A 16,221-nucleotide genomic window follows, 5' to 3' on the forward strand; every position below is an offset into this window, starting at 1 on the left:
ACTACTCCAGTCAATATTTTAGTCAAAAATCTGATTTTTAATTGAGATTAATATTCAATGTTTACAAATGTCACTGAAGTGTAACACCTAGGACATGCTCCAGCTGATAAGAGGGGCAGACTTCAATGACTTTTGGCATTGATGCACTGGTAATTTCACTTTAACACTCATGATCAATACGGCCTCCTAGAGAAATAATTTCGTCCTCCCAAGATATGGTACTACATTGCCTCTTTCCAATGATAATCCGACCTTGAAAGAATGTGAAATGAGCTTGGCCTCAAGATAATTATATGACCACTGAATGTGCCTAGGACGAACTTATTCCTTCTTCCTGGAGTTATGAACTTCCTAATTTGAACCTTGACTGTACTTCTGATATGAACCTTGACGGTAAGTGCATTGCAGTTTGGCTCTTCTCCTTAGTGAAATTTGGCCTACTCTGGTAATGACAACTTCAATGTTTTGGCACAAGAAACTCAGTGATAATGTTGGAGAATTTGGCCCTTTCGTTGGCATAGGAAACTTCTAAGAATGCATCAACAATTTAACCACAAATTTTGAGCAAATAAACCTCAATGAAGCTACTCAGAAATCATTAGAGAAAATTTGAGGGCTAAAATGGGCCTCAAAACAAAATTGTACAACAAAAAACAATTTAACAAGAACCATTAGGGTTCAAGATGATGATGTCAACCATGGGAGATGATTCTTTATTTTTTGAGTAAAAAAATAAAAATAAAAAATAAAAAATTATTTTTTCAACTTGTATTTTCAACTTATCTCCCTATGGTTTTATTCAATTTTCAAGCGAAAGCACGCACTAGATGCGGAATGCATCCAAGGAGTACCCATGTATACTTTCGATGGGCCTTGCTACACGGAAAATGATAAATACACGAACAACATGATTGCAATCACGTTTTTTCATGTATTTCTCCTTTTTCGTGTAGCAAGGTCCATCGAAAGTATGCAACATGGGTACACATTGGGCACAAAATTAAATTTTGCATCCAATGAGTGCTCCCACTTGAAATTTGACTAAAACTATGGGGAAATAAGTTGAAAAAATAGTTTTTTCTTTTTTCCCTCTAGAATTTGATGATATTCCTTAGTAAGCCCATTTTAGACCTCAAAATTGGTCTAATGTTAGAGTGTTGGAAGTTTGTAAAAAATCGGCCTCTCCTTATAAATGGTTCGGCCTTTCTCACTAGTAAACTTTGGTCACAAATAATGAAGAAATCGTCTTTTTCCTTGGCAATGAAATTCTAAATGTGTCTCCAATGACCTGGGTGTTGCGGTGCAAGGAGAGAAATTCAATTCAGCCCTTGGGGAATTTGATAAATAATTTGATCTTTGGGGTTGGAACTTGGCCCCAAAACAAGATAAAATTTGGCCCTTCTTGTGATGACAGAATCAAGAATTTGGCCTCTTCTTCACATAACAATTATTGAAGGTGCTCACACAAAATCGGTCTCCAATCTGAGTGCAAATAACCAACTCGGCCTTTGGAAACTTGCCTGTTGAAACCTTGAGGAAATTCAATCTCTTGGTACCACTAGATAGTTTGAACTTCATCCTCCTGCAAGAAACCAATTATCCCAAACTTGCAACAAGACTAGCAGTAAAACCCAATAATAAAAATTTCCAACTAAGATGGCAAGTGAATCCGCTGAAATTGGAAGAGACTAGCTAAGGTGGCAAAAAATCCACTGAAACTAGTGTGAGGGTCTTGCTTGAAACCCTCGACACTGAAACTCACTTGAACTTCTCTTAAATGACAATAAAAAATGATGGGATAGAATGATTAGCAAATGAGCTCCACTCTCCTTTTATAACTTTTCGTTGAGTCTTCTCCAAGCTTCCAGATCTTCTTCTAATATTATTTTATTGGAAAAGTCACTTTTTCCTCCTATGTGACTTTTTGCCCCTTTTTTATTATTTATACCTTACCCATTTTATTTAATAATATCAAAATTGGGTGAATTCCCTTGGGTCTCCTAGATAATTTTCTTTATCACTAATCTAAAGAAGACAATTAGGCAAGCAGTAACGATGGCTCTGGCTCAAGAGATAGGGGACATTACAAAAAACCATCATTCTCTATACTAAGCCCTAACCAATAAGCAATCTGTTTGGCCCGGTTTTTTATCACTAATTTCAGTGTCAATGGTTACTTCAACTTCCTCAATGGTACAAAACTGTTCCAAGAGATTACTTACATAGTCTGCCAAAAAACCAAGAAGGAACCCATCTGTTTGTTTTCCTTTTTCAGTAACTGCAGTGTTGATACTTGCTTCAATTGTTTAACTTCCTCAATGTTGGATAGGGGGACGTTCCAAGAGATTGTTTACAGTCTACATTAGCTTAATCTCAAGGGGCAATTTACTCTATTATATCTTGATCTCGTTACATTAGTAACCATATTCAATAAACAAGAAGCAAAGCCCTACTTCATCTTCCTTTTATGATAAAACTCAGAATTTAATGCTTAATTTAGTGAAGTACTCTTCATTTTCTCCAATGGCTTTGTGAGGTGCAAACAGAAAGAGAATAGAGTTGTGTCCAATCATGAGATTCTAATGATAATTGACCTAGTACCAACCATTACCCTTGACAAGCACAAATACAAAAGAGTAGAGTACTGTCTATATGATTCTGATGGTAGTTGGCCTACTATCAACTTCTGCAGCTATAGCTTGGGAGTGTAGGTTGGAATTTGCAACATGCATTTGTCACTTAAACTATTTCCCAATAGATCATATGCTCATGTTAAAGGAATTTGGTGGCTTTATTGGGATTTTTTCCCATTTTACTTTGTGGTTATTCTCAAATAGCATTTTCATATGGAAAAGAATTATATGTCTGTATTGGAATTATTTTCCCATTTTTACTTTGTGGTCATTCGTGGATACTGCTTTCATGTGTAAAAGTTAATCAGTTACTTCCCCAAAAGTAGAATTGGCCTGCACCAAATAGTAAGCAAATTAGCATACAGCTTTTCATAATATTTTTATCTGATGACCTCAAATAAGTTTTCAAGTTTTGTTTATAATGCTATCACTTCGTAAAATTTAAACCATAAAGTGCCAATAAGGGTTTGTAGAAAAAAAAACATTATTTACTTAGATCACCAACCCAGATTTTGAAATCCTGAACTTCTCATAAAAGTTTTTGTTTTCATGCATGTTCAGTGATAAACACTGTCAGTTATAAACAATTTCAAGCAGTGAAAAGCATGTGCCCTCTTTAGTGTCGGCCAGAATTCAACAAGGTTAGAGATACTTAATGCAAGACCTTGAACCCTGCTGAGGGAAAGAATCTACATGACATCCATAACAAATCGCTGGATGCGTAAGATAATAAACAGCCTGTTGTTACAGTTATATGAAATTATATATGGATTTCTGAGTACACGAGTCAATTTATGGGCCAAACGAGATTGATATAGAATAGTATAAACTAATCACAAGCCCTATGTTGTAAAGTTACTTGAGGTCTTCTGTCTAACCACTTTGAATAGAAGCTATAAAACATTAATGAGTTGCATGGTAGTATTGCCAGCGCTGACGTAAGTTATAACCACATTACTCATAGTAATGGTGATGTTCTATAGTGTTTGCTATATATTCACATAAGAGGATATGTTTTCAGTCTTTTGCAACAATTTAGAGAACAAATGGAATTTAATGGACTGTAAAATTAGCAATAACTTAATGCAAATACCAGAGTACAGAGCTCAGAGACACTTAAACTCAGGGATGAAGAAATATTCTCTTTCTCTGCATGGTAAACAATGTTGTATCTTCCACACCCTGCAAAAAAGCAACGATTCTAGAGCAGATGCATCCGCTCCAGAGGTGATACATGTAACCACTCAATTAGTGGCCTCCCAAGGCCAACAAAACATCCAGAATTTCCACTTTCAAGAGAAAATGGTGAATGAAAAATGTGAAGTACTTGTTCAACTGATTGCTTCACTAAAGAAGAACCTGTAACTCTACTACGTCTGCCCCACCCCGTAATAATGTCAATACGATCTGGTTCCACACCAGACATAAGCATCCTCTCTCTAAGCCTTGCAAGTGTTCTTGACAAGGCAATAAGAGCTGTCCCTATTGACATAACATGCAGGTTTATTGACCAATAGTTGGGTGCTTTCAGAGTCACTGCATGTGGATAAAGATTTTTCTCCATTGCAACTTCCCACACAAATCCTGCCTCTTCTTTGAGATCAGACTTGTAAAGAAAGTTCATAATTGCATCGGCAAAACCCCGCTTGCTTTCTTGATCTTCGCTGTGCATCAAGTCAAAAAAGTTGCCTGCATGGTTCCTAACATTCTGCCCACCAGGTTCAGCTGCAGGGAGAGATATAAGAAATGAATGTGCTGGATGGCCTGTATTTGCTAGAAGCGTCGAGAATAAATCCAAGTCCTCCTGACAGAGAGTACTTGTACAGCCACTTAAAAGCAGGGTATATGTCTGCAGAGATGGAAATAGATCCATTTGCAACATACTCTGGAGAACCATATGTGCTTCATTAAACATGTGGCCTCTTAAAAATGCACTGAGCAAAGAGTTGCATGTTGGAACATTTGGCCTGAGACCTGAATTTAGCATCTTGCTATACCACTGACTTGCCTTACCAACATTCCCTGCTTTACCCCACATGTCAACTAAAAGGCCATAAACTGGCTCATCTGGCTCCCAGCCTGCCTGCTGCATCTCCATGAAAACTGCCTCTGCTTCTTCAAAGCGACCACAATGCCCGAGCACATCCATTGCTATACTGTATGTTACATGATCTGGATGAAAGCCAGCATTCTGCATATCTCTATAAACCTTTAAAGCAACAGGGTACTTCCGGGCCTTTGCATGTAAATCAATAATGATGTTATAAGTAACTAAGTTGGGAACACAACCCTTCGCTATCATCTCACAGAAAAGCCTGTAGGCTGCAGATAATTCCCCTGCTTTTCCAAGGCAGTTAATAATCACGCTGTATGTAAATGTGTCAGCCAACAGACCAGCTTGTTGCATTTCATTGTACATTTTCATAGCAACATCCAGAAATCCAGCTTTGGCATGAATATCAATGAGAGTGCAATAGGTGACCCTGTCAGGTCTGCACCCTGCCTTTTGCATTTCATAAAATATATCCAAAGCCTTTTCTATGTAGTTTGCACGGCCATAGCAATGAATAAGGCGATTGTATGTTACAACAGTTGGTTCATACCCATCCCTTCGCATTTCATCAAGAAGCAGATTGATGACCTCAAATTTCCTGGCACGTCCCAGTATACCTATCATAGTTGTGTAGGAGTGCTCATCATGCATAAATCCTTTCTGTCGTTTGGCCCACTTAAAGAAATTCAAAGCTAAGCCTGGATCCCGCAGTGATTTTAGAACTTGATTTACTTGATAAACATTCAAGGTCACATTCAAATTGGCCAAAGCTTCTTCAGCAGCAGGCCCCCAATACATCTGCCTCAGAATCGTACATACCTGATCCACTAAACTTCCATTTGAAGGAAGACATGCACGCTGAGGTGCACTTCCATTTATCTTCTTACTTCCTCTGGCATTACCTTTATTCAATCCTCTTCTGCAGCTTTCAGGTGGTCCAAAATTGTTCCCATCTGTGAAAAGCTTCCCAGGATGACTCTGTGCTATTACATTACTTGTATGGTGTTTGCTACTTTGTGAATCAATTTGACGACCTGTGCGATAGCAAGAGGATGAAGTTGGTTGTGAAACAAATGGACATTCATATGATAAAAGTTCATTGCCTTGCTGTTCATTTCTTCCAGATAAATGTACAAGATCTTGTTGGGAAACCTGCCCATTGGCTGTGGAACAGTATCCCCTGGAATTTATAAGATTTGAAGGATTTGGACTGAAGGACTCCTGTGTGGGTCTCTGAACACCAGCTGAGAACTCTGGTCTTAATTGTGCTGCACCTTTCCTAGATTTAGAAAATGGTAGATGCTCCTCATAGCCCACAGATGCCGGTCTCTGTTTTTCTAATGAACTGTTTGGTATTCCAATTACATGTCGTTTGTCAGCCTCTGCTTTATCTGTAGAAGATATTGAATCTGACCTGGATGATAGATTTGCTGATTTAGGCTTCCGTCTGAAAGCACCAGAATTTGGGCTAGGCCTATCCGCTCTAACAGTGTTGCTATAGTACTTTGTTTCCCGAGAATCTCTTGACACAGAGAGTCGTTCAACTGCCTTAAGACCACCTCCAAATGAATTATCAGCAACTGCAGTTGAAAGAGAGAGCCCCTGCTCAGTAACACTCTTAACTTTTGCCTTTCTGTTACTGTCCTGTGTAGGAGCTTCTTTATCACTACTTGAGACAGAAGGCTCAGAAGAAACTTTATATTTTGAATTTTGATATTTACCAGTTGTAAAGGCTGGCCTCAACACATCATTCTTATTGCCAAACTGAGAGGATGGAACATGAGAATAAGTGTGAGAACCGTAATCATTTTGGCTATTGAATCGATGTTTGGGGGAATTACTGTCATCCTCAGGGCAAGGAGGTGAACCATCCACAGAATTATTCCGTGCACCAGATATAAGAACTGACCTGGCACCCTTGCAAAGTGGAAGCAGCTGTTTTGGCCTCAACATTATCTGTAGAAAAGTATGACAAGTACAAATAAAAGTTACAAGCAAGACCATTAAATAGTTGAAATAAAGTCAGTGCACTCTATAATGGAAAAACTTTTCTTGAACAACTTTAGTGATGATGAGAATTCATACAAACATGAACAAGAAGTCATGCAGGAAGGAATCATAGAGACCATTTTAACCCCACACTGAAAAGAAGACCATTGACTATGAAATTATATCACAAATTGAAAGGATTTAAACTTATGGCTGCCACAAAAAAGCTTCCAACAGTGAAAGAAAACACTAACCAACACAGGCAGAACATCAGATTTGTCACATAAAGAGAATAGGGTGGAAGCTGTAAACCCTCCCTAGTCCTTGATTTAACCTTGAATTACTGAAGAATATTTGTTGCTGTGATTTTCTGGTTTGTGTTTTTCACTCTATTTTTTAGGGCTGTTCTAAGTTCTAACTAAGGAGAAAGAAAAGCATGACACATCATGGTTCTCTTGATCTTGTGAAATCTGATTTGAAGAATTATGTATTGTTGGTTGTTTGTTCAGTACGAAGGTTGTCCTGCTTTAGCTACTTCATCCTAGGTTTCTTACTGTGGTTGTTATTTTTTTGATGGCTACGCCTTATTCTTGGTTGTCATTTCATGGTTGTGATGGTACATCTTATATAAGTACTCTCACTTATTCTTGCACGACCCGATACTCTGTTTGGGACTAATAATGGCATATCAGTGAACAGCTTAATTACATCTTTTGCATCCCATTCAAACCCTCTCAAACCCTCTTGCTCTTTGATCTCGACTACAATGCCCAAATTGGATAGACACCAATCTTCTAAGTCCACCATCCCTTTGCTTCTAAAGTATATCATAATTTTATTTTCTAGGGTTTCCCCTCTTGTACTGAAGAAGAAATAGTCTAAAGTGAGAGGAAGAGTTGTGACAATGGACAACCTTTTATGAGTGCATATTTCCACAGCCCATAGTCATGTCGATATAAGTTTCTGGATATATGCTCGCACACAGCATATATCCAGAAACTTGTATCAAAATGGACAACCTTCCAAAGTGCCTCTAGGGTTGCACTTCATTCAGGGACTTGCATATTTTCAAGTGCGAGTCTGGGAGGTAACAAATACAAGAAGCTTCAGTTTTAAACATGCACATAGTCTAGACTTTCAAACACAAAGGACTACCTAAATTGCCATGTGTTTCCTTTTACGGCCACTCAACCCTATGCAATTACAACACCCATCAAACATTTAAGATATTCTGCAGGCCAGTCTGTAGCTTCTTCCAGTTCTGTTAAGAGACCTCAATGGCTCACACAGACATTGAGGGATGCTCAAGAGCATGTTGAAGTTCCTAGGAGCACATTCAAGGAGAGCAGACCTCTAAGGAAGTTTCCTAATTATATGGCGCTAACGACTAGCATAATTGATTCCGAGCCTTCCAGTTTTGAGAAGGCAGCAGACCAACAAGTATGGCAGGATGCCATGGTGTAGGAATACAACTCCATCGTGAAGAATGATGTATGGGACATAGTGTCGAGACCGAAGGTGAAGTCAGTGGTGAGTTTTGGATGGCTCTTCAAAATTAAGCATGCTGCAGATGGTAGCATTGAAAAGTTCAAGGCAAGAATTGTGGCGAGAGGGTTCTCCAAAAAGAGGGAATGAACTATGAGGAGACATTTGTCTAGTTGCCAAATATGCTTCCTTTCAAGCTATTAGGTCCATTGCCTCAGCTATGAGGTCGAGGATACATTAGATGGATGTAAAGATAATGTTCCTTAACAGGATCATTGAGGAGGAAGTGTACATGGATGATGGCATAGCCTCAAGTCTTTGAGGTGCATGGGAGGGAGTCTTATGTGTGTAGGCTTAAGAAAGCCTTGTGCAGACTCGAGTAGGCACTAAGGGGATGGTATTCCAAGATTGATGGTTACTTGCTGAGAATGGGCTTCACCATGAGTGAAGCGGATCCTAACTTGTACTTCATACTTGTTGGGACTGATTCACTTAATTTGGTGCTATACATCGATGACTTGTTTCTTTCTAGTGCAAAGAAGCTCATAGCAGTGTGTAAAGCTGACTTAGCTACAAAGTTCGAGATGAAGGGCATTGGCTTGATGCATTACTTCTTGGGGTTAGAGGTATGACAAAGGTCAAGAGAAATCTTCCTTGGTCAAAGGAAGTATGTAGTAGAGATCCTGAGGAGATTCAAGATGGAGGAATCTAGGCCTATGGCTATGCCTATGATCACCAACCTGAAGAAGACTGTGACTTCGGATTCAAAGTTGGTGGATCCCACATTGTATAAATAGTTGACAGGTTCCTTGATGTATTTGGTCAACCCATGCCAATATATGTTTTTCTATGTAACCCTTGATTTTATTCATGGTAGAGCCAAGGAAGGTGCATTGGTTCGCAGTGAAGCATGTGCTTAGGAACTTAAGAGGTCAGCGGAGTATGGTTTGAGGTATCTTGAAAATGGAGTGAAGCTATAGGGATATATAGACTTAGATTGGGCATGGAGTGCAGCAAATAGGAAGAGCACCTCGGGGTGTTGCTTCAACTTGGGATCAACAATGATATATTGGTTTAGCATGGAGCAAACTTCTATAGCAATTAGTTCAATCGAGGCAAAGTATATGGCAACAAGTAAGGCAAGTTATGAAGTCATTTGGCTTTGCAAAAAACTTGTTGGGTTGTTTGATCAAGAGTTGGATCCGAAGATAATCTACTATGACAATCAGAGTTGTACCAAACTTTCTAAGAATTTGATGTTCCATGACATGTCCAAGCATATTTAGATCAAGTATCAATTCATCCGAGACAGGATCCAAAAGGGAGCAGTCAAGCTTTAATGTATCTCCACAGATGAGCGGGTTGAAGACATTCTAACCAAACCCTTGGTTAAAGGGAAGTTTGTATTTTACATAGCCAAGCTTGAAGTGGTGCAAAATACGTTTTTCATTAAGGAGTATTGACATTTGTAGGTTGGACAAGAACTTATACATAGGTCTAGTATCGAATTGGTGAAAGTCATCCAAAAGGACCCTTTTTCAACTTTGGAAATTGACTTTAATTAAAGGAATTATTAAAGTGAATAATCCTTTTAATTATAGAGCCAGGAAAGTCAAATAAAGTGTAAGTTAACTACATTAGTGATTTAGATTTAATCTCAGTTGTTGATCTCAAGTCAGGTGAGATCTAATCATGGCCATCAATCACTTTGGAGATTAGGGTTAGGGATTTCACTCAAAATTAATGTTATCAAAGAACTCAAAGTGAAAGAAAAAGACATGGAGAGATTGATAATTTGAGACAAAAAGGATAGTGAGCCCCGAAGAATAGCAAGGGTGATAAAGGATCTTCATCCAGTGTTCAAGTCTAGAGAAGACAAGAAGCAGTGATTAGCAATAGAAGAGATCAACCATAAATCTAATCTACAACAAGTCGTACAACAGTGTCTACACTAGGTCGAGAGCGACCATACAAAGCAAAAGAACTACAAGTCAAGGGCAGTCATACAATAGAGCACACAAGATGTACAGGTTGTACAATTCACACAACAACCAACTAAGGTCAAGGGGTGATTCAAGAATTTATGAAAAGTCATACAAGCAATACAATTAGTTAAATTTTAGAAATTTGTTGTAGCTTGTATTGTTTTCTAAGAGGGCCTTTCCTTGTGAGGGAACCCTTGTAAGCTTGGAAATTATTTGAATGAAGAGTTGATTTTGAAGGGAAAATTTTGCTTTGTGTTTTATTGTGTGTTAAAATTTCCTTTGAACCCAACAACTTGACTATTTACTTCCTAGTAAATTACAAATATACTAAATAAAAGCACAATTGGGATCTTAACAAAGCATAAACAACAAAAGCAAATTAGACAACCCATCACAATCACATAAGCGCACAAATTTTCTAACCAAACAAACAATTCTTCATTATAACTCAGAAACTATTCAAAATCCCTTACTAGGAAAATGGCCCTCTAAGGAAATTACATATACAATAATGAACTTGGATCTTATCCCGCTGACCAGGCCCTATATCTGTCCTGGCTGATATGGATCTCCCTTATTGCTCCTTGCACCTTCCTCGAACCTAGCACATTTGAATGGAAGTCCTCCACCCAACCCCTGAGATTTCACTCTCACTGTGTCTTGTGCTCAAGATGTCTTGTGTGTCTTCTCCCTTGGCCTAGCATTTCTTTGATAATCGTGATTTATGACTAAATCCACAACCCTAATCTCCAAAGTGACTAATGGTTGAGAATAGATCTCATCATCACTTGATATCGACAGTTGAGATTAGATCTCATCATCACTTGAGATCGACAATTGACATTAGATCTCATCATCACATAAGATCAACGATTGAGATTCGTCTAATTCACTAATGCAAAAACCTTTGCATTTCATTACATTAACTCACTTTTGTCGTATTAAATGAAATTATTTTAATCATTAAAGTAATTGCTAAGGTTAAGGGTGTATTAGGCAATTTTTGCACATCCAGACATTTAGGCCTATGCAGAAGTACCTGCCTGAGCTACAAACATCAACATTGTGGAAATTGGTTTCATTTACTTCTATTTTTAATTTCAGTTAAAAATAGTGGGTATTTTCAGTTAAAAATAGTGGGTATAGTTTATTTTGTGAGCTGAGTAATTTGATTCTCAGAGGAAATCACAAGGGAATAATTTATCTAGGCATTGAAATTAAAATTTTAACAAAGTCAAGCTGTGAAGTTTGATGAGAAGCCATTGCCCTTTATGCTTTAGAAGCCTCCTAGAGAGGTTGAGAAGGGAAAAAAGGCTTGTTGTCTCCAGTGTTGATCCACAAATTTCAAGGAAATCAGATTTAGATCATCGAGGTTCTAATGCAAGAATGGAGCCTTTTTTACCACCCAAGAAGCCTAGGTGGCTTACCCAGACATTGCAAGAAGAACAAGAGCAAGTAGGAGATCCAATGACTTCTTCTTGAGAGAGTCGCCCCCCTAAGAAATTTCCTAATTATGTTCCAAATAAAGTCGCCCAATTTTGAGGAGGCAAATACAACACAAGTATAACAAGATGTTGTGACTTAGAAGTATAACTTCATATAGAGAATGATGTCTAGGAGATTGTGTCAATCCTAGAGGGTAAATCAATGATTGATTCTAGGTGGTTGTACAAAGTAAAGCATGTAGATAACGACAACATAGAGAAGTACAAGGCCATATTCAAAGAAAGAGGACTCTCCCAAAGAGAGAAAGTTGACTATAAGGAGACCTTTGCTCCAGTTTCCATGCATGTTTCCATCAAAACCATTATGCCTCTAAGCACCCCAAGCATGGTATTCTAGGAATGACGAGTACATAAATAATTTGGCCTTCACTGTGACTATTGCCAATCACAGTCTTTATTATATATTTGATAGATTTGATATGCTAGTGTCGGTCATGCATGTAGATGACTTGATGCTTACACATAGTTCTAGGAAGCCCATTGTATGGGGCAAGACATAATTCATACACAAGTTTGACGTGAAGGGCATCAGCCTCATGGATTATTTTTTAAGTCTAGAGGTTTGACAAGGTACAAGTGAGGTCTCCCTTGTACAAAAGAAGTACACAATGGAGATTCTAAAAATATTACAAATGATAGATTATGAACCCTTGGCCACTCCTATGGTTTTGATTTTAAAGTTACATATTGTTTTGAATTCAAATTTGGCAGATTCTTCTTTAAGCAAGCGTTGATTGGTTCTCTTATGTATCTAGTGAATGCCAACCTTGATATTTGTATTGCAATGAACACTTTGAGCCAGTACATGGCTGCGCTAAGGTAGATTCATGTGCTTCCATATTTGAGAGGCATAGTTCATTATGGTCTAAGGCATGTGTGAAATGGTGAGTTGATGCTAGATGATTTTGTTGACTTTAATTGGACAGGAGATGCAAGTGGCAAGACTAATATCACTTTGGGTTCAAGTATGTTATCTTAGCTCCATAGAGAGCAAGGGGCAGTGCCACCTAGTTCAACAAAGGCAAAGTAGATGGCAGAGAGTTTTGTTAGTTGTGAGACAATCTTGCTTTGCAAGTTGATAGCAAAATTGTCCGATAAGATGTTGGAGCCTATTATGGTAAGTCATCACTCAAATAGGGTAGGAGATGCACATGACCAGAAGAATACTATAGGGCTCTATATCAGTTGGGTTTAGGGTTGAAATCTTGGTTCCAGAAGAAGTGGGTGGTAGTGGCACCTAGTTTGACAAAGGCAAAATAGATGGCAGCTAGTTCTGCTAGCTATGACAGCATCTTGCTTCGTAAGTTGATAACATAATTGTCCAATTAGATGTTGGAGCCTACAGTGGTATATACTATACTATGACAATCATATCTGTATTTGATTCTCAAAGAATCCAATGTTTCATGATCACTCTGAGAGTATATAGATATCTAATATCATTTCCCTAAAGACAAACTTTATAAGGGAGAAACAGTTCTTGAGTATGTCCCTTTGGATCCCCAAGTTGCAAAAAAAATTATTAAGCCCCTAGCTAAATGGATGTTTGAGATGTTGTAGAGAGAGACTAGGCTTGGTGTAGAATACTTCCCTTGCAAAGAGGGAGTGTTAGAGTTGTACCTTGATTGTTGGGTTAGTTTTCTCCAACATGGCATGTAGTGATCACAAATCTCTTGCATCGATTTTTCAGTAGCATTCATGGCAGATTGAGGCACACTAATTACTAGCATTAGCAATATAAATGAGTGTGGAACAAGCTTTCCTTGGGTGTTGCACTGGAATTATGTCGGGGGCAGTGAGAGAGAGTGCACATGTATGTCTCTAGTGTGCATGCACCAGCATCATTCATTTCCAGTTTTAGAACTGTTGTTTTAAAATTAATTTTGCCGAGGTAGATAGATATCTTTTCTATATTGGAATTTACTTTTCCACTTTTGATTCCAGCGCACAAGCTGAGGAGTATTTTCCAAGTTTAGAACAGAGTGCATTATCCTAGGAGGTGGTGCATGCCTCTATGCATGCTTATATCTCTTAGTGGACACATTTCCAGGAAACTTTCTCCATGCAGGAGAGCACACCTTCCTAGACTAAGTTAGGGTTAGGGTACAACTATGTGAACCTCGGCACACATTTGGATCTGTCCATATGCACTGTAACCCTAAATCATCCTATTCTCTAAAGGAGATGAAGAATGCACCACCGTTTTAGTGTATTTAAGTTTTGAGCTATAGCAGTGTAAATCTTCTTTTCCATTTTCAATTTCAATTGAAGATAGATGCAATATTTAGAGTCAATTTCAGTTTGTGTTTTTTTGGTTCAAAATTCCAGCCATATGTGTTTGTAGATTAACATTTAAAAGCTTCTTGTTCTGCTTAAAGGTTTTCAATTCTTAGCTACCTAGTGTTTATGTTAATATTTCTAACTGCAGAATCTGCTTACCATGCTCTCAAATTTAACAGTAGGGGCAGAACCACGGAAAGCTGACATAGCTGGCCCAAACAAACAAGCAGCCAGATTAGGGGACAACTATTCAACCGTGGTTCCCATTTGGCTAGACTTAAAGAGTAGGTTTACTAGTTAGTAAACCACATGCTCTACATGGTTAGCTCAATCGACTTCCTCATCTCTCTGCGTTCCAACAGCCTCAAGGTCTCCAGTTAAGAAGCCCATGAATTCCGAAGACGAGTAATCAGCTGCTATTTTTCAGCACTATGTTCTCTTGTCACCTGCGAATGCCCATTATAAACTTCACATGTGAAGAAATGGCAGGTGTCTAAAAATTATTCATTCATTTTTGTAATATGTGGCATGCATCTTTGCTTAAACAATTCACTTTCACATGCTTTTAGTAGCCATTTGTCTTTCTTCTGTTTCCTGCTCTCAATTTGGATGACACCGAAACTACCAGAATTGTGTGTTTAGGGGCCTAGTTTCAAAGTAGATATTTGCTACTGGCTTCTCCTGGTAAATCATGTATCATTGTGTCTTGACAAAATGAAGTCTTCTTTAATGATCAAAAAAGCAAACCCTTCTCACATTTATATTAGAAAGCTTAGTGATAAGGCGTTCACGATGCACATATACTGTATTTCCTGCTCTTGCTTAGAAAACATGGCCTTCTCACCCTTCTTTCCTACTATTGAACAAATTCAAGTACCAAAATACTTTGTGAGCTTTGGTTGTCTGATTCCAGCCAACATCATCCAATCTTCTAACATAATGGGAAAGACAGCAATCAAAACCTACAATGTGCAAAATGCTTTTATTGGGGGGAATGCTGGTTATAGCTGTCTTTGATTAAGCAGCCACACTATGAGGGGCGTTTTATACCATCAAAATCGCCCAGGACTTGACCCCGGCTTCATCTACAAACACTAAAGGGGTTTTGCACCCCGATCTCAGTGTTAATACAAGTTCGACCACCTCACAACTTGCAAGGTGTTTTGCACCCCCATCTCAGTGTTAATACAGGTTCGATCACCTCGCAACTTGCAGCTAAAAAAACAAAACAATGAGCCTAGAATGCATGTTTTCAGACCATTGGATGAACCTAGTAAGGTCGTGATCAACCCCTCTAATACTGAATTAACAATATTTCGACGGTAATCAGGAAACAATTACAACAGGGAAAGTTCATGTTTTGGGGAGAATTTCAGGACATTAATGCAAATGGAACACTGTTGAGCTGCCAAAATTGGAAAAGTGGTCTAAAAGTTGCTACTTCTCCAACCAAAAGATTATTAACATATGGAAAAGCATAAAACAATGGGTACACATCCAAATCTCAGTACTTCACTGAGACTTACATCTTTTAAACGGCCACCATTACTATCCTATCACATGATAATCCAAGTGGGTATTTTGCTCTGCAACTTAATGATTAAAGGGCGTGATCTCCTGCACAAGCCTGTTCAGGAAAAATGTTATTCACATCACATTCTAAAATACTTCTGCTAAAAATAGAGGACAACCCGCAAACATAAACATGTGTACAATATCGAGGGAATGGAGGAAACAGCAAATGCTGAACCGAACTAAGTTGGGATGAAGAACATGCCTTGAGTATGGATAAAAACACAGCCACTTCCAGTTTAAGATTCCGTCATTTCTGCGTCGCAAAAAATGCTTCATGCCCCGGCAATATCTACTTTAAACATGACGTGAGGTGAAGATCATGAAATGGGATTCGATGAAAAGAAGCCTTGTCCATAGCCATACTCGCAGTAGCCATGGGCAGGCAACGCATCGAAAACTTGAGTGTTACGACAAGAGGCTGTGCTTGTCTGTGTTGGAGCTCTTTATGAAGGCTGGCTTTGGTCCCCGACCTAAACATGAGGCTCGGGAGGTACTGTTTTTTATATTTTCCTATTTTTTGTGTTTTTCGTATTTTCCTTATTTTTGTTATCGGTCTTCGTTTGCGCGGAAAGACGAGTATTCGAGGAAGTTGCAATCTAAGTTCCATGGTCGTCCGCCAGACCAGTCAAACGGGCTACAGCGCTCAATTAAGTTAAATTCTTTTATTCCGAGATACTTGAGAGACCTAAAAGTCTTGTTGTTAGTTATGGTTTAGT

General features: G+C 38.5%; 1 pseudogene across 2 annotated transcripts; it reads right to left on the reverse strand.

Annotated features, from left to right (window-relative positions):
• Positions 1-3,527: 3,527 nt before the first annotated feature.
• On the reverse strand, positions 3,528-15,965 carry LOC149170405 (pentatricopeptide repeat-containing protein At1g18900 pseudogene; annotated as a pseudogene). Of its 2 annotated transcripts, XR_016259905.1 has the most exons (3): positions 15,708-15,965; positions 15,457-15,557; positions 3,528-6,642 (listed from the first exon to the last, which is right to left on the reverse strand). The product of XR_016259905.1 is annotated as a pentatricopeptide repeat-containing protein At1g18900 pseudogene, transcript variant X2 (transcript). The 2 variants fall into 2 exon arrangements; XR_016259904.1 differs by lacking the exon at positions 15,457-15,557.
• Between the last annotated feature and the right edge of the window lie 256 nt (positions 15,966-16,221).

This window comes from Pinus tabuliformis, chromosome 4_2, assembly GCF_031772625.1.
Source record: "Pinus tabuliformis cultivar Carrire ecotype Pingquan chromosome 4_2, CPIR1, whole genome shotgun sequence".
In the NCBI taxonomy this organism is placed as follows: Eukaryota; Viridiplantae; Streptophyta; class Pinopsida; order Pinales; family Pinaceae; genus Pinus; species Pinus tabuliformis.